At 50.1% G+C, this 19,492-nt stretch overlaps 1 pseudogene; it reads left to right on the plus strand.

Annotated features, from left to right (window-relative positions):
• Positions 1-19,492, plus strand: part of LOC138246942 (tRNA pseudouridine(38/39) synthase-like) — a 47,737-nt pseudogene that overhangs the window by 5,978 nt on the left and 22,267 nt on the right.

Below are 19,492 nucleotides of genomic sequence, written 5' to 3' on the forward strand. Positions count from 1 at the left end.
CACGACCCACAGAAGAGCACCCTCACCGCGTTCCCAGCCCCGACACCATTCACCACACTCACCATATCACCCGCCCAGACATCCACGCTTCACCGAAAGGGAGTTAAGGACCATGGTGGACGAGATCCTGAAGGTGGAGCCAGAAATATTTGGGCCGAGGTGCAGCACACACCCATCGCAAGGAAGATGGAGCTATGGCAGACCATTGTGAACAGGGTCAATGCAGTGGGACACCATCCACGCACCACGGACGACATCCGGAAGAGATGGAACGACCTGGGGGGGGATGGTCAGGGGCATGGCATCAAGGCACCACATCACAGTGCAGAAGACTGGGGGAGGACCGCCACCAACACCACCAGAATACACAGATTGGGAGGAAAAGGTATTGGCCATCCTGCACCCTGAGGGACTCACTGGACTCACTGGAGGAATGGACTCGGGTAAGTCATCAACATATACCCCATATACACCATACCTGTAATGCATGCACCACCCCACCCATACCCACCAGGACCAACACCCCACCCAGGCATCAGCCACTAAATCCATCCCCCCGCACAATGCAACCCCACAGTCGACGCTAAATGCAGTGTCAACCTCACAAAGGCACCCTGTAAGGCCACTGAAAGTAACCACAGCACAAAATATCCCAGTCCTGTTCACCTCAAACGTTCATGCAGCTGTAACATACATGTCTATGTCACCCAACAGGCACCACCACCCATGCAACCCTAACAGACGGGACAAGGAGTGCCACTGCTCCCCAGGGAGACAGAGGCACCTCACAGGACACTGGTGAACGATCCCTGGACACTGATGAGCAGGCCGGCCCCTCACATAGTCCTGGACTCTCACCATGCAGCAGCCCCACCCAGGAAACCACTGTCACCCCTACCACCCAGTTAAGACCAGCAGCCCAGGGCAAGCATCCCCACACCAGTGTATCCAGGCCACAGAATGGTGGAACACAGGTACAGAGGCCACAGTCTCCCACTCCCAACATGCAGGAAGGCGAAGGCCCCAGTACAAGCGGTACTGCCAGACCTGTGCAGGGGACACAGGCACAGGGGGCCAGGGCAAGTGCAAGGGTGGCAGTGGGCCAAGGGGGGGCCACAGGATGGATGCAGCAGCCCAGAACGTGATATCAGAGGTATTGTGGGCCTACCAGAATACCCATGACAGGTTGGCACAGATTGTGTCCACCCTGGAGCACAGTCAGAGGATGCAGCAGGAACACCACCAACAGGCCATGGAGCAGTGGAAACAGCACAACGCCGCAATGGCCACCATAGCAGGAGCACTGCTGCAGCTGGTCCAAAACCAGTCTGACACCCACACAGGACAAGAGGCCCCCACTACAGCACTGGACACCCACCATGAGAATACACCATCAGCAGAAACACCCCAGGATCTACCCTCACAGGAAACCCAAGGGCCTACCATGTCATCCCCTGAAGATCAACAGCAGGCGCCCAAACGGACCCTCACGCCAAGATATGGCATTGAAACCCCAGCAAAGAACAAGGGGCCAGATGTAGCAAAAATAACAATTGCGACTCGCATTTTGCGAGTTGATGCGACTCGCAAAATGCGAGTCGCAAATTGGAATGCCAGAAAAAAAAGCGATCCGATTTTGCGACTCGCAGCCGGACTCGCAACGCTGTGTGCGAGTCCGCAGTTTGCGAGGTCGCTGTTTGCGAGTGTGCAAAAAACGAACTCGCAATTAGCGAGTGGGTGTCGCAAATTGCGAATACCTTCAAAATTGCTTGCAGATGCAGCAGAACACTCCAGAAAGCATACCAGAACACTCTGGAAACACTTCCTGGCACATGATGATGACATCACAGCCAGGAAGTTAACAAATACACCTGGGATGAGGGCTCAACAGTGAGCAGTGTCTCTGCCACTCACAGTAGGGTGCTGAGGAGTGGTAGGCACAGCACCATGGACGCAGCAGGGACCAGCCAGGCTGGCAGGAGGGGCAGGAGATCATAGATAACAGCCAGGACAGATTAATGTGGCACATGGCGTTAATGTGCCACATGACTGGTTGGCATTTTCCTGCCCATGGACAATTTCAACTTGTATATAGTTTCTTCATGACATTAATAAAACAGTTATTTTTGTTCCACTTAACAAATGGTTAATAGGTGAGTATGGTGGGAGTTGACACGTACCGTCCAAAATATTGCGTTGCAATGTGGTCCCGTCTCAGTCTGCCTTGATTAGCTAGACTCCTATCCCCATGATGGCGATGTGGTTGTTCTTGCTCTTCATCATCAGTATCTGGGTCTGCAGGGGTGAGAGGTAGCCCACGTCGGGTGGCTATGTTGTGGAAGATGGCGCATGCGACCACAATTTTGAAAGCGGTAATGGGGGTGTATTGGAGGGCGCCTCCACTGCGGTGGAGGCATCTGAATCTTGCCTTCAGCAGTCCGAAGGTGCGCTCAATCAGGTTCCTGGTCCTCTTATGCGCACTGTTGTATTGCCTCTCTGATTCAGTTCTGGGTGTTAAAAACTGAGTCATGATCCAAGGCCTGAGAGCATATGCACTGTCACCTGTTGGGCACAAAAGTACACGGTTAGGAAGTCCAGATTGTCGTGCGCAGTGACCTGTGTGTATGTCTGCAAGTGTCTGTGGCTCTACCTAGGAGGTAACCGTCTCCAAATTCCCCACTTTCCAGGCGTTGATGTATCCCACTATGCATAAAAATGTATGAGTCATGGGTACTGCCAGGAAACTTAGCTACGATGTCCGTGATGACATAATGGGCATCACAAACAACCTGTATGTTGAGTGAGTGGGTACACTTCCTGTTGCGGAAAATGTGTTCCAGATTAGCAGGGGGGCATATTTGAATGGGTGTCCCATCTACACACCCTATGACATGAGGAAAGTGGGCAATGCGGTAAAAGTCCAGCTTGGTGCTGTTAATTTCTGCCTCATTCCTTGGTAAGTATATGAAGTGAGACATGTGCGTGACTAAGGCATCTAGGAATGCCCTGAGGAACCTTGACACTGCACTTTGGGATACCCCACCTGCCACGGCAATGACCCCCTGATAGCTCCCTGAGGCCAAGAGGTGCAGTGCGCATAGTACTTGCACATGTGTAGGGATGGCGCAGCCACGCAGAGTCTTGTGTTCTAGCTGTGGTTTCAGTAAATCTATTAATTCTAGAATGGCTGCGCTGCTAAGGCGGTATTTGTCATAGATCTCCTCTTCAATTTGCTGAAAAAGAGTCTGCCTGGTTCTATATATCTTCTCCTGTCTGTGGCCCCTCCTCCTCCTCTGCTGGGCTGCGTAGACTCTCCTCCTCACTGCTATCAGGTATATCTCCGCCATCTTGAGTAACCCAGATGCCTTCTGGGTCCCCTTTTATACTTTGGTAATGGTTACCACCTGCTCTGAGTTAGTGGTAAATGGGACATGCAAACTGGGCTTTTTGCGACTAGTCGCAATTTGCGAGTTGCAATTGCATAAGGTTTGCGACTCGCAAATTGCGACTTGCAATTTGCGGGTCGCAAAATGGGGTCGCACCGGATGCGACTCGCAAACGGGTCCCATCGCTTTTTGTGAGTCGGAAATGGCCTTTTTGCATCCCATTTCCGATTTTGCACTGTCGCAAATTGCGATTCGGCCCGTTTGCGAGTCGCAATCGTTTGCTACATCTGGCCCAAGGTCCCCTTCAAGAAGTAACTCAGCAACAATCTGCACAGCAACCATCCCACTCAATCAGCCACCACGCATTGCTAAGAGGCAATATGAAGTAATGTAAGAAAAGATGGACCCATCATTAGTACCAACAAGGCTGCCACCATGTTGGTCTTGAGGACACCCACCCCTTACGACTTGCCATCACAGTAAATAGCACTATTCACTCACTTCAACCAATAAAACACATATCACACCTGTAACACTGTCCCCTGTGTTAAATTGTGAACAAAGTGAAGTATGGATACAACTGGCTTATAACTACTTTATTGTCAAATCGGTGCATGAAGGGAGTCATGTGTGCTTAAATGTTGGCAATAAGTAAATGCAGAAAATTTAAATCTGTACCATGTAGAAGTGGACCATGTTTCACCTATCATTATCAACCCAACTATGTGACTGAGCACACTGCCAGTATGTGTCATAAACCCCAATGTCAGGCCCAAGTCCCACACAGTTACTGGAAGTAGAGTTGTATCTATCAGTTGGGTCCTGGAATTGACATCTTCCCCTTCCTCAACATCACCGTCAGTCTCCTCACCTCTCTGAGGTAGCTGGTCTGGATATACAGCACCCTCCACCTCGAAGAGGTGGATAGAATGTCTCACTGCCACGTTGTGCAGCATGCAGCAGGCCACCACTATTCTACACACCTTTTCAGGCCCACAGGCCAGGGAACCCCCAGAGATATGTAGACAACAAAATCTAGCCTTCAGGAGACCTTTAGTTCGCTCTGTCACCATCCTAGTATGTCCATGGGCCTTATTGTAATTCCTCTCTGCATCCGTCCTTGGATTCCTCACTGGTGTCAGGAGCCAACGCAAGTTTGGATAGCCAGAATCACCTAGAAAAAGGTGCAATACAGAGTCGTCATTGTTATGCCCCTTATTCAGACAGCCTGGCTGTCTGCTATGTGTCAGTTAGTGACAGGCACACTTACCTATGATCCACCCTCTGTCCTCTTGGAGTTGTTCCATCCTGTGTGGCACACTACTGTTCCTCAACACAAAGGAATCATTGACTGAACCTGGGAAGATGGCATTCACATGTGAGATGTACTGGTCTGCAGTACATACCAATTGGATGTTCATGGAGTGAAAGTTCTTTCTGTTTCTGTACACCTGTTCACTTACTCTTGGGGGGATGATCGGTATGTGGGTGCCATCAATGGCACCCATAACATGGAGTATGTTGGCAAAGGCATAGAATTCCGACTTGATGGCAGGGAGGTCAGTACTTTGGGGAAACCTCACGTAGGACTGCAGGTGTTGTACAAATGCATTCAGAAATCTTGTCAGTACCATGCTGAACATTGGCTGTGAAAATCCAGCACCCATGCCCACTGTCACTTGAAATGAGCCCATGGCCAGGAAATGGAGTGCGGAGAGCACCTGCAATTCAGTAGGGATGGCATGCTGATTACCATTTCCCGGAGTTAGTGGAGGATCCAGTAAAGCACAAAGTTCCTGAATTGCTGCATGTGTGAGTCGGTAATTGATTATGATCTGACACTCCACCATGGTCCTCATATCCACAAGTGGTCTGTACACCAATGGTGCCCTTCCTCGCCACAAGCGTTGGTACCTACGAGGGGTTTCAAAAAGGTGTGATGAAGACACATACATAGGCACACATTTCATCATTTGTGCACTGCATAGTTCATTGTAGTGACTCAACATTAACTGTTTCCTGACAGATCTACATCTACATCACAGTGAGGGAACAGAGTATTTCATGTGTGGTATATTACGGAATGGACACATGCTTAGGTGCTTCATGTGGCTATTAGGGCCTGCATTGTGCAAAGTTTTATTTATAGATGCGTAGTTACTGCCAAAATGTCTGCCCACTGTAATCCAGGTCTTTCGTTGTGGAAGTGACCTCATACCGCTAGCAGTTGATGTCACAGCGTAAGGCGGTGTTTAACGCCGTTCGCACCGTCACTGGTTAACATGGATGCAAATGGGGAATCCTGGCGTATCATGATCGCCGCCGGCGGTGACAGTGCACACCGCCGCCGAACGCACGCAAGTTCGTCATCGATTATTCACTTGACTCCCTGATCTCCTGCTGACAGGTACTCCACTGTGTGTACTGCTGTGGCCTGCCTCTGGCAATGGATGTGGCTCGTGTTGCAGGGGAAAGGGCCCCGGTCTTCACCCAGGAGGAACTGGAGAGGCTAGTGGACGGGGTCCTGCCCCTGTACGCAAAACTGTACGGACGGCCAGAGGTACAGGTGAGTCTGGGTTTGGGGGACACTGTTTGGGTGTAATGGATGGTGTTGAATGGACATATGTGTGCACCTCTGAGCCTGCATGGGCCGTGGTGCCTGGCATGCTGCGTGCGTATGGCCTGTAAGTCTGAGAGTACTGTCCGTCCCATAGTGGACAATTAGCCAGCTGTACCTATCTTGCAAGTGCCCGACCTCTGTGTTCCATATCTGTGTCACCCTTTTAGGTCAGCGCCCACCAGAAGAGGGCACTTTGGCATGTCATCGCCAAGGAGGTGCGGACCCTGGGGTTCTACAACCGGCGGAGCACAAACTGCAGAAAGAGGTGGGAGGGCCTGGAAGGGGTGCGCGTTGGGCACTGGCCCCCCTCATGTGACGTATCCTGGCAGTGGTGTACCCAGGCCTGGATGGGTGCTTGAAGGCTGCACAGCAGTCACAAGGCGGGGGAGTACTGATTTCACAAACTTCAGTCTGGAAGGATGTCTGTGTGTGCATTAGGGTTCATGCTGCTTAGAGGCAGGGACTCCGACTGGTGTCCATCTACTTTATGGTCCCCAGAGGGTGTAGGGGTGTCTTTGTCAGGTCTCCCACACGTCGCCTCCTTAGGTAGTCCAGGGGATGGGTGTAGAGCAGTATTCTGGTCAGTAGTCAGGGCCATGGCCATGGGCATAGTGAACGGTGCTGCCTGTTGGGTGTGTCTTCTGGGTGGGTGTATGTCTGGCAATTATGTACCTCCATTCAGCTATTTACAATTGTCTCTCCTGTTTTGTCTCCCCATCCCTGTTCTCTTGTGTTGGTTTGGTACAGCAGCAACATCTGGCGAGGGAGCTGAGGCACCGGCAAGTGGGGAAGCAGCGGCCACGGACCCTCGGAGGCAGAGACATCCGACGCCCAGGGGACCAGTGGGTGGGAGGGCGAGGGGAGTTCCATGGGGGAGGCAACTACCACAGGAGGTAGGGTCTCCGAGACCTCCTCCGATGGGGGCTCCCCGGAGGTAGCGGACCCTAGTGGCCACACCACTACAGTGACATCTTCCACCAACCCCCATTCCATCACCGCCCTCCCTTCTGCTCCCCACCGAGTTGCCCATGCCTGCTCACCCAGAAAGGTGGGCGTCTCCTTCGCCCCAGGCACCTCCTCCCCTGCCCCAGTCAGCCCTGCTGCTCTCACAGAGGAGGCGATTGACCTCCTGAGAACCATCTCTGTAGGGCAGCCAACCATTGTCAATGACATCCAGGGGCTAGCATCAGAGGTGCAGCAGACAAATGCCTACCTGGATGGCATTCACGGTGCTGTCTGTCCTACTGAGATCTTTTCAGGCTCTGGCCTCCTCTTGGACGGCAGCCAGTTTCCCTGGCAATTCCGTCCCCCCTCCAACCTCCTCTACCCCTTCCAGCACCCCACTCCCTTCACCCGTCCAAGGCACACATTCAGACACGCAGTCAAGCACATCAACACACAAGAAGCACACTTCTAAACACAAGCACCACACCTCCCACCACAAGCATTCACACAGCCAACAGACACATGCACATACAACAGCCACTTCCCCCAGTGTGTCCACCTCTTCCGCCTCCCTGTCTGTCCCCTCTACATCCACACCCTCATGCACTGCACCTTCAGTCACTGTTGTTGCTCCTCTTACTGCACTCACCACAATAGCAGACATCCATACATGCACCCCATGCACCACACCTGCACTCACCACAACTACTGTAGTTGACACATGCAGCACACTCACCAGATTTGCAGACACCCACACAACATACATCCACACTAGCTGTCTGTCTTCTCCCACTGTGTCCACCCCCCTCCAAAAACACACAAACGCACCAAGACACCCACCCATCACACATCCACCACACCACATCATACTGTCCAGTCACCTGCACCCACTACACGCACCCCTACACCACATACATCCACTGCCTCTGCCTCCACTCCCATGCCCTCATAAAGGACCACCCCAATTGCTCTGAAGAAACTTTTCCTCTCCCGTGCTGACCTCTTCTGACCCACTGGCCCACCCTGTCTTGTCCCCAAGTGTGCTCACCTCCTTGCCCTTTCCACTCCTTCCACTTCACAGCCCACCCCTGTCCACCCTTCACATTCCCGTGCCCCTTCCCCAGAGGAAAAAAAGGCCCAGGCTGAGCCTAGTCCATCTGGCTCCACCCGTTCAAATCCCCACCCTTCAAAGGACAAGCCAACCCCCCCCCTCCACCTTCCAAACGAAAGTCCAAGGCCCACCCCTGTCGCAAATCCCCACCCCCACCACCCCCTGCCCCCATTTCGTGAGGTGCCTGGGTGCCCCTTTGTTGCACATTACACAAGGGAGAGCGGATGGGAGCAAGGGGAAAAAACCAAACCGTACTCGACTCCCACATAAACACAATCACAAAAAAGGGGAGTACGGGGTTGTTTATAAAGTAGGGGGGTCAGTAGTGTACTAATTGTGACGCTAGACCACTCGTAGTCCTCAACTAGAGGTGAAAATTGGGTGGGCTGTGTAGTGGTGTTCGGTCTGGGGGGAAGGAGAGGAGCTGGGGAAAAAACAAGGAAAGGAAAGTTTCCTTTACGGACTAGGTGGTCTCACACACTATATAGTGTCATGCTTCATCATATGACCACCTAGCCCCACCCAGGTAGGACAGTGCCACCTGGGCGGACTCGACCTCACTGTTAAAAGAACAGGAGGGAGTGCGTAAATTAATCTTATTCCTGGAAATAGGGATCCAGCTATGCTAGGGAAATAAAAACACCTACTCAGGTACCCGGGTAACTTTAATGGGGGTCCTGTGTGGTGTGGTTAAAAAGGATGGGGAACCAGTGTGAGAGCAATGACTCACAAGGTCACCTGTCTAAAATGGGGTAGCCGACATGTTTCTGCCCTTATGGTGGAGCTATGGAGAGTCTCTGGGCATTCACTGGCCGACGCCCACACACCCTCCCTGGTGCGGGTCACGACCAGTGGCCGACACCAGGAAGGGTATCAATAAATCCTCGGGTGCGTCGCACCCGAGGATTTTTTTTTTTTTTAAACCCCCCCGGGAGACACGGAAGCTTCCGTGTCTCCCCCCGCCCCCCCACCCGCCCCTTTGTGACGTCAGCGCGCCTCGCGGCGCGCTGACGTTGCAAAGGTGTTTTCCCCATCAAAGCAGGAAGCAGCCTTGCGGCCGCTTCCTGCTTTGATGGGGAAAACGGCCTTTCTCACGTTTGGGAAGGCCTCGTAAGAAAGGGGAGTGTCTCCCCTTTCTTACGAGGCCTTCCTGAAAGTGTTTCCTGGCCCCCCGGTCGCAGCTGTGCTGCGATCGGGGGCCAGGAAACACTTTCAGGTTTCCTGGCCCCCCGATCGCAGCACAGCTGCGATCGGGGGGCCAGGAAACACTTTGAAAAGGCCTCGTAAGAAAGGGGAGACTCTCCCCTTTCTTACGAGGCCTTCTCAAACTGTTTCTGGCCCCCGATCGCAGCTGTGCTGCGATCGGGGGCCAGAAACAGTTTGAGAAGGCCTCGTAAGAAAGGGGGAGAGTCTCCCCTTTCTTACGAGGCCTTCTCAAAGTGTTTCTGGCCCCCGATCGCAGCACAGCTGCGATCGGGGGCCAGGAAACACCACTAGACGCCAGGGATTTCACTTTGGGGGGGCGGCCCCCTCGGAAAACGGGCCGCCCCCCCCCCCGGGGGCATAATTAATAAAAATAAAAAAAAGTAGGTGCCCCCTGGGGGGGGGGGGGGGCGCGATCGCGCCCCTTTCCCCCCCCCCCCCCCCCCCCCCCCCAGGGGATTTTTTTTTTTTTTTTTTAAATAATGAAAAAAAAAAAAAAAATGACAGGGGGTCGTCCGTCGGCAGGGTGACCCCCTGTGGGGGCAATTTTTTTTTTAGATGTTGTAGGGTTTCCCTGGGGGCCATTTTGGCCCCCAAGGAAACTATACAACAACTAAAAAAAATAGATCTATATATAGATCTATATTTATATATCTATGTAGATAGATATATCTATGTACATGGATATATCTATAGATATATCTATGTACATAGATATATATATATATATAGAGGTAGATCTATATATACCAAAGAGATTTATAAAGTGTGCTACTCACCTGTGAGGGTCTCAAGGCGCTTGGGGGGGGGCGGGGGGAGGGAAAGGGGCTGGGAGGTTCACTGTTCGAAAAGCCAGGTTTTGAGGCCCTTCCTGAAAAGAAGTAGGTTTTGGGTCTTGCGAAGGTGGGTTGTGAGGGCGTTCCAGGTTTTGGGTGCAAGGTAGGAGAAGGATCTGCCCCCGGTGGTGGTGTGTTTGATGCGGGGGACAGAGGCGAGAGAGAGGTCAGCTGAGCGGACGTTTCGTGTGGGGGTGTGGAAGGTGACTCTCGTTGAGGTAGGCAGGGCCTGTGTTGTGGAGTGATTTGTGTGCGAGGATGAGGATCTTGAAGGTGATCCTTTTGTCAATGGGGAGCCAGTGGAGGGATTTGAGGTGTGGAGAGATGTGTTCGTGTCGACGGAGGTCGAGGATGAGTCGTGCTGCTGAGTTCTAGATGCGTGTAGTTTGCGCTTGAGTTTTAGAGTGGTGCCGGCGTAGAGGGCGTTTCCGTAATCAAGCCTGCTGCTGTGTGCGTGAGTGACAGTTTTTCTGGTCTCTGTGGGGATCCATTTGAATGTTTTTCAGTATACGGAGTGTGTTGAAGCATGAGGAGGTGAGAGCGTTGATTTGTTGGGTCATCGAGAGGGAGGAGTCTAGGATGATGCTGAGGTTGCGTGCGTGGTTGGCGGGGGTGGGTGCAGGGCCTAGCGTGGTGGGCCACCATGAGGGGTCCCAGGTGTTTTTGTGTGGGCCAAAGAGGATTATTTCGGTTTTGCTTGAGTTGAGTTTCAGGTGATTGGCTGTCATATATATATCACTTTTGTCAATATGTGTGTGGTTTCCCTGGGGGGAAAAGGGTCCGACTTGTCTAGTGGCAGTTTTAGTGCCATAAAGAAGCGCAGAAGGTTTATATGCCTACTGCAAAGAGCAAATCTGTATTTTATGTAAATAGCTGAGTACATTAGCAAAGTCTATGGAGAGATGAAGGGCACTTTTGCTGGGTGGTAATGAGGGAATCCGAGGAGGAGGGAGTGGGAGCACCAATAATGATTGTTGGACTGGGCGCAGGAGGTGCTAAAGACTGTGACGAATGGTATGTGACAAGGTGTTTTTTGAGTGTCTTGAAAGTACGTGCTGATTGAGGGAAGAAGCGCAGGTAAGGTGGCCTCTACTGTTGCACGTATCTCACACACCATCGATTTTGTGACTGTCTACGTAGGCTAGTGTTTTAGAGCAACAGTTTAGCCAATAGCAGAGATGGCATCTTGATGGATGACTGCTGCCTACACTCGGGTTATAGAGGACCGCTCTGACATAGGATCAGAGACTGAGACATCAGATACTGAGACAGCATCTGAGGGATAGGACAATGGCGCAGACTCTGGGAGTGATTTTTCAGTCAGAGGAGTCCCATTCGATAACTCCTCTTCCAGTACATTATGAGGGAGGTGATGAGGACAGTCCTGCTGTCCCTTCGCAAGCTGTTTGTGCAACTGGGTAATAGTGGGTTAGGTCAACCCAGAGAGCAGGTGAATGTGGCGGCAAGCAGAGAGAGAGTGCTCTCTTGGGAGCTCCCCAATTTAGTTCAGCCCCAAATTCCACCACCCAAATCATATTGTGGAGACATCAAAATTATCCATGGCAAAACAAACTGGTTTTGTAAGGCAGGCACCTGTGTTTTTGGTCCTGGATTCGGCGGCCATATAGAGAAACACACTAAACCCAAACATTTCTGGAAACTAGACATTCGGGGGAGTCCACAGAGGTGTGACTTGTGTGGCTTCCCCAAAGTTTTCTTACCCAGAATACCCTGCAAAGCTGAAATGTTGAAAAAAAACTAAATGTTTCTCGCATTTCTGTCACACAAACTACAGGAATATGCTGGGATCCACAATATTCCTACCACCCAGTGACTCCTCACCTGTCCTGATAAAAACACTACCCCACTTGAGTGCCTACACCTAGTGTCTGTGTCAGGAATGGATCACCCCAGGGTCAACAGCTGCCTCACGTAAGGACCAACATTGACCGTTGTGTGATCTATTCCTGTCGCAGGCACCAGGCCTAACCACACAAGTGAGGTATCATTTTTATCGGGAGGCTTGGGGGAACGCTGGGTGGAAGGAAATTTGTGGCTCCTCTCAGATTCCAGAATTTTCTGTCACCGAAATGTGAGGAAAACTTGTTTTTTTAGCCACTTTTTGAGGTTTGCAAAGGATTCTGGGTAACAGAACCTGGTCCGAGCCCCGCAAGTCACCCCTCCTTGGATTCCCCTAGGTCTCTAGTTTTCAGAAATGCACAGGTTTGGTAGGTTTCCCTAGGTGCCGGCTGAGCTAGAGGCCAAAATCTACAGGTAGGCACTTTGCAAAAAACAGCTCTGTTTTCTGTGATGTGTCCACGTTGTGTTTTGGGGCATTTCCTGTCGCGGGCGCTAGGCCTACCCACACAAGTGAGGTATCATTTTTATCGGGAGACTTGGGGGGACGCTGGGTGGAAGGAAATTTGAGGCTCCTCTCCGATTCCAGAACTTTCTGTCACCGAAATGTGAGGAAAACTTGTTTTTTTAGCCACTTTTTGAGGTTTGCAAAGGATTCTGGGTAACAGAACCTGGTCCGAGCCCCGCGAGTCACCCCATCTTGGATTCCCCTAGGTCTCTAGTTTTCAGAAATGTACAGGTTTGGTAGGTTTCCCTAGGTGCCGGCTGAGCTAGAGGCCAAAATCTACAGGTAGGCACTTTGCAAAAAACAGCTCTGTTTTCTGTGATGTGTCCACGTTGTGTTTTGGGGCATTTCCTGTCGCGGGCGCTAGGCCTACCCACACAAGTGAGGTATCATTTTTATCGGGAGACTTGGGGGGACGCTGGGTGGAAGGAAATTTGAGGCTCCTCTCCGATTCCAGAACTTTCTGTCACCGAAATGTGAGGAAAACTTGTTTTTTTAGCCACTTTTTGAGGTTTGCAAAGGATTCTGGGTAACAGAACCTGGTCCGAGCCCCGCGAGTCACCCCATCTTGGATTCCCCTAGGTCTCTAGTTTTCAGAAATGTACAGGTTTGGTAGGTTTCCCTAGGTGCCGGCTGAGCTAGAGGCCAAAATCTACAGGTAGGCACTTTGCAAAAAACAGCTCTGTTTTCTGTGATGTGTCCACGTTGTGTTTTGGGGCATTTCCTGTCGCGTGCGCTAGGCCTACCCACACAAGTGAGGTATCATTTTTATCGGGAGACTTGGGGGGACGCTGCGTGGAAGGAAATTTGAGGCTCCTCTCCGATTCCAGAACTTTCTGTCACCGAAATGTGAGGAAAACTTGTTTTTTTAGCCACTTTTTGAGGTTTGCAAAGGATTCTGGGTAACAGAACCTGGTCAGAGCCCCGCGAGTCACCCCATCTTGGATTCCCCTAGGTCTCTAGTTTTCAAAAATGTACAGGTTTGGTAGGTTTCCCTAGGTGCCGGCTGAGCTAGAGGCCAAAATCTACAGGTAGGCACTTTGCAAAAAACAGCTCTGTTTTCTGTGATGTGTCCACGTTGTGTTTTGGGGCATTTCCTGTCGCGGGCGCTAGGCCTACCCACACAAGTGAGGTATCATTTTTATCGGGAGACTTGGGGGGACGCTGGGTGGAAGGAAATTTGAGGCTCCTCTCCGATTCCAGAACTTTCTGTCACCGAAATGTGAGGAAAACTTGTTTTTTTAGCCACTTTTTGAGGTTTGCAAAGGATTCTGGGTAACAGAACCTGGTCAGAGCCCCGCGAGTCACCCCATCTTGGATTCCCCTAGGTCTCTAGTTTTCAAAAATGTACAGGTTTGGTAGGTTTCCCTAGGTGCCGGCTGAGCTAGAGGCCAAAATCTACAGGTAGGCACTTTGCAAAAAACAGCTCTGTTTTCTGTGATGTGTCCACGTTGTGTTTTGGGGCATTTCCTGTTGCGGGCGCTAGGCCTACCCACACAAGTGAGGTATCATTTTTATCGGGAGACTTGGGGGGACGCTGGGTGGAAGGAAATTTGAGGCTCCTCTCCGATTCCAGAACTTTCTGTCACCGAAATGTGAGGAAAACTTGTTTTTTTAGCCACTTTTTGAGGTTTGCAAAGGATTCTGGGTAACAGAACCTGGTCAGAGCCCCGCGAGTCACCCCATCTTGGATTCCCCTAGGTCTCTAGTTTTCAAAAATGTACAGGTTTGGTAGGTTTCCCTAGGTGCCGGCTGAGCTAGAGGCCAAAATCTACAGGTAGGCACTTTGCAAAAAACAGCTCTGTTTTCTGTGATGTGTCCACGTTGTGTTTTGGGGCATTTCCTGTCGCGGGCGCTAGGCCTACCCACACAAGTGAGGTATCATTTTTATCGGGAGACTTGGGGGGACGCTGGGTGGAAGGAAATTTGAGGCTCCTCTCAGATTCCAGAACTTTCTGTCACCGAAATGTGAGGAAAACTTGTTTTTTTAGCCACTTTTTGAGGTTTGCAAAGGATTCTGGGTAACAGAACCTGGTCAGAGCCCCGCGAGTCACCCCATCTTGGATTCCCCTAGGTCTCTAGTTTTCAAAAATGTACAGGTTTGGTAGGTTTCCCTATGTGCCGGCTGAGCTAGAGGCCATAATCCACAGGTAGGCACTTTGCAAAAAAACAGCTCTGTATTTTGTGAAAAAATGGGATGTGTCCACGTTGTGTTTTTGGGCATTTCCTGTCGCGGGCGCTAGGCCTACCCACACAAGTGAGGTATCATTTTTTTCGGGAGACTTGGGGGAACATAGAATAGCAAAACAAGTGTTATTGCCCCTTATCTTTCTCTACATTTTTTCCTTCCAAATATAAGAGAGTGTGTAAAAAAGACGTCTATTTGAGAAATGCCCTGCAATTCACATGCTAGTATGGGCACCTCGGAATTCAAAGATGTGCAAATAACCACTGCTCCTCAAAACCTTATCTTGATCCCATTTTGGAAATGCAAAGGTTTTCTTGATACCTCTTTTTCACTCCTCATATTTCAGCAAATGAATTGCTGTATACCCAGTATAGAATGAAAACCAACTGCAGGGTGCACCTCATTTATTGGCTCTGGGTACCTAGGGTTCTTGATGAACCTATAAGCCCTTTATATCCCCGCAACCAGAAGAGTCCAGCAGACAAAACGGTATATTGCTTTCAGAAATCTGACATCGCAGGAAAAAGTTACAGAGTAAAACATAAAGAAAAATGGCTGTTGTTTTCAGCTCAATTTCAATATTTTTTTATTTCAGCTGTTATTTTCTGTAGGAAAACCTTGTAGGATCTACACAAATGACCCCTTGCTGAATTCAGAATTTTGTCTAGTTTTCAGAAATGTTTAGCTTTCCGGGATCCAGCATTGGTTTCACACCCATTCCTGTCACTAACTGGAAGGAGGTTGAAAGCACCAAAAATAGTAAAAATGGGGTATGTCCCAGTAAAATGCCAAATTTGTGTTGGAAAATGTGGTTTTCTGATTCAAGTCTGCCCGTTCCTGAAAGGTGGGGAGATAGTGATTTCAGCACCAGAAACCCTTTGTTGATGGCATTTTCAGGGAAAAAACCACAAGCCTTCTTCGGCGGCCCTTTTTTCAAATTTTTTTGGAAAAAACTAAATTTTCACTGTATTTTGGCTATTTTCTTGGTCTCCTCCAGGGTAAACCACAAACTCTGGGTACCATTAGAATCCCTAGGATGTTGGAAAAAAAGGACGCAAATTTGGCGTGGTTAGCTTATGTGGACAAAAAGTTATGAAGCCCTAAGCGCGAACTACCCCAAATAGCCAAAAAAGGGCTCAGCACTGGGGGGGAAAAGGCCCAGCAGCTAAGGGGTTAAAGATTTCTGTGTGGCCTGTGTTTTGGCGGCACACTGTTGAACCCTGGTCTTTTGTTTCATTGTTTATGGGTCTGGGGCATTTGTATGTACTATTGTCAAGTTGGATTTGCCTTGTGTCGGGTAAGTACCTCTTGCTGTGGGGTGTATGACTTGTGCTGCTGTGAAGGGTTGGGGGGCGTTGCAGGGTGGGTGGAGTGGGTGGGTATGTGACTGTGCCCTTTCCTCCCTTGTTTCGCAGGTTGCAGTACTTACCGTTGTTGTCTTCGTCGGCGGTCTCGGTCGTGGAGGTATATGGCAAGGAGCAGGGCTGGCATGATCTGCAGCTCTCTATCCAATGTCTGCTTCGGCGCGCTGTGTGGGCCTCTGGTGAGTGTTTCCTTATATTTGGTTCATTTCCGCCTGGCTTTGCGTGCCGGTGGTTCCCGCCCCAGAACTGGCGGCAGACTGGTGGTTCATTATTTGATGGGTGGGCTGGGCCTTTCCGTCGGCCTGTGCACTCCTCTGTTGGCGGTGGGTGGTTTTATGGATGCCTGTCTTTCGTTTGGTTCATTATTTGGCGGTCCGGCCCGCTCATCAGTTGGCGGTTTTTACCGGCAGCGGCGTGGAACGGACCGTCCTGTTCACAATAAAGGCCTATATTGTTAAAGTTGCAAGGGCATTTTAAATAAATGAAATCCAGATATGTGTGCAGTGAATCGATGTTCATAGGATTCCCTTGTTCTGTATTACTCATCAGACCTGGTGTTTCAGTGGGGGGTGTGAGTGAGAGAGAGAGAGAGAGACGGGTGTCCGTCAAAGGCACAGACTGTGTCACACATACTAACCTGATCAGATGCCACTTGTATTTTGGGCAAGTGCACAAGGTGGTGTGTTTGAGGAACTGGAGAGCACAATGACCCCATCCATCTTCAATCACAAGTCTATTGCGATGCTTGCTGGAAGTGAGTTTAGGCTTGGTCCCTCCCCAGCTTTCAGAAATAAAAGTATTGGTGCAATCTTTCATTGACAGAAGACAGATACGACCAGTGGTGCTGGAACAATTTGTAGAGTGGGGGTGCTGCCATTAATTTTATTTCCTTGAAGTCAAAGGGATTGTAAAAAATCCAAGCGTCATACAAAAAAATAAGCAAGTGTAGCAAATGTGCCATGCCCATTCAGAGTAGTAAGGATGTATGTGGTATGTAGCTGTTCGTACATTTTGGAGGCCTGGTGAGGTAATGCACTGCCACTTATAGACAGCACATTTTCCCTTGAAATGGCCACTAAATTTGCATAGACATACAGTTTTACTGGTAAAACTATGTAGCACAAAAACAACAATGTGTGGATATCAGGTTTTAGGGTATGTTTACTGTTTGCTCATCAACAAGCAAAGTGTTTTGATTTGTTTTCATCCTTTTAAAATCTTTTTTTCCATCACACTTCAGAAAGAGCTTAATTTGCGCTTTCCTAATTACTGATATTGGACCTGGTTTAGATGTTGGCAGTAATGGTCCCGCTGTTGACTTTTCGACTGTAAACCTGCCTGCCGGCTCACCAGTCCGCCTGCTGTATTTAGATGTTGGCCGTCCCATAGACGAAAGACTGCATTTGAACAGCTATCTCCGTCAAAAAACACTGTCCGATTCGACGATGGGAAACTGCAAAGGGGATGCCAGCAGGAATTCAGCCAGCCTCCCCCCTATGCAGATTTAGATGTGCCTTACCGCCAAGGAAAAAGTGGCAGTCCGACTTCCACTCCTTAGTTGGAGGATTGGGCAGGGGGTGAGTTAAAGCTCACATTTTTACCACCACCCCTGTTTTCGACTGGACAACACCTGCAATCGCTGACGCCACTGACCCACGAAGAAACAGTGATTCCCCACACCCCACCTATGAAGTGAGACATGTGCGTGACTAAGGCATCTAGGAATGCCCTGAGGAACCTTGACACTGCACTTTGGGATACCCCACCTGCCACGGCAATGACCCCCTGATAGCTCCCTGAGGCCAAGAGGTGCAGTGCGCATAGTACTTGCACATGTGTAGGGATGGCGCAGCCACGCAGAGTCTTGTGTTCTAGCTGTGGTTTCAGTAAATCTATTAATTCTAGAATGGCTGCGCTGCTAAGGCGGTATTTGTCATAGATCTCCTCTTCAATTTGCTGAAAAAGAGTCTGCCTGGTTCTATATATCTTCTCCTGTCTGTGGCCCCTCCTCCTCCTCTGCTGGGCTGCGTAGACTCTCCTCCTCACTGCTATCAGGTATATCTCCGCCATCTTGAGTAACCCAGATGCCTTCTGGGTCCCCTTTTATACTTTGGTAATGGTTACCACCTGCTCTGAGTTAGTGGTAAATGGGACATGCAAACTGGGCTTTTTGCGACTAGTCGCAATTTGCGAGTTGCAATTGCATAAGGTTTGCGACTCGCAAATTGCGACTTGCAATTTGCGGGTCGCAAAATGGGGTCGCACCGGATGCGACTCGCAAACGGGTCCCATCGCTTTTTGTGAGTCGGAAATGGCCTTTTTGCATCCCATTTCCGATTTTGCACTGTCGCAAATTGCGATTCGGCCCGTTTGCGAGTCGCAATCGTTTGCTACATCTGGCCCAAGGTCCCCTTCAAGAAGTAACTCAGCAACAATCTGCACAGCAACCATCCCACTCAATCAGCCACCACGCATTGCTAAGAGGCAATATGAAGTAATGTAAGAAAAGATGGACCCATCATTAGTACCAACAAGGCTGCCACCATGTTGGTCTTGAGGACACCCACCCCTTACGACTTGCCATCACAGTAAATAGCACTATTCACTCACTTCAACCAATAAAACACATATCACACCTGTAACACTGTCCCCTGTGTTAAATTGTGAACAAAGTGAAGTATGGATACAACTGGCTTATAACTACTTTATTGTCAAATCGGTGCATGAAGGGAGTCATGTGTGCTTAAATGTTGGCAATAAGTAAATGCAGAAAATTTAAATCTGTACCATGTAGAAGTGGACCATGTTTCACCTATCATTATCAACCCAACTATGTGACTGAGCACACTGCCAGTATGTGTCATAAACCCCAATGTCAGGCCCAAGTCCCACACAGTTACTGGAAGTAGAGTTGTATCTATCAGTTGGGTCCTGGAATTGACATCTTCCCCTTCCTCAACATCACCGTCAGTCTCCTCACCTCTCTGAGGTAGCTGGTCTGGATATACAGCACCCTCCACCTCGAAGAGGTGGATAGAATGTCTCACTGCCACGTTGTGCAGCATGCAGCAGGCCACCACTATTCTACACACCTTTTCAGGCCCACAGGCCAGGGAACCCCCAGAGATATGTAGACAACAAAATCTAGCCTTCAGGAGACCTTTAGTTCGCTCTGTCACCATCCTAGTATGTCCATGGGCCTTATTGTAATTCCTCTCTGCATCCGTCCTTGGATTCCTCACTGGTGTCAGGAGCCAACGCAAGTTTGGATAGCCAGAATCACCTAGAAAAAGGTGCAATACAGAGTCGTCATTGTTATGCCCCTTATTCAGACAGCCTGGCTGTCTGCTATGTGTCAGTTAGTGACAGGCACACTTACCTATGATCCACCCTCTGTCCTCTTGGAGTTGTTCCATCCTGTGTGGCACACTACTGTTCCTCAACACAAAGGAATCATTGACTGAACCTGGGAAGATG

This window comes from Pleurodeles waltl, chromosome 7 (assembly GCF_031143425.1).
Source record: "Pleurodeles waltl isolate 20211129_DDA chromosome 7, aPleWal1.hap1.20221129, whole genome shotgun sequence".
Lineage (NCBI taxonomy): Eukaryota > Metazoa > Chordata > Amphibia > Caudata > Salamandridae > Pleurodeles > Pleurodeles waltl.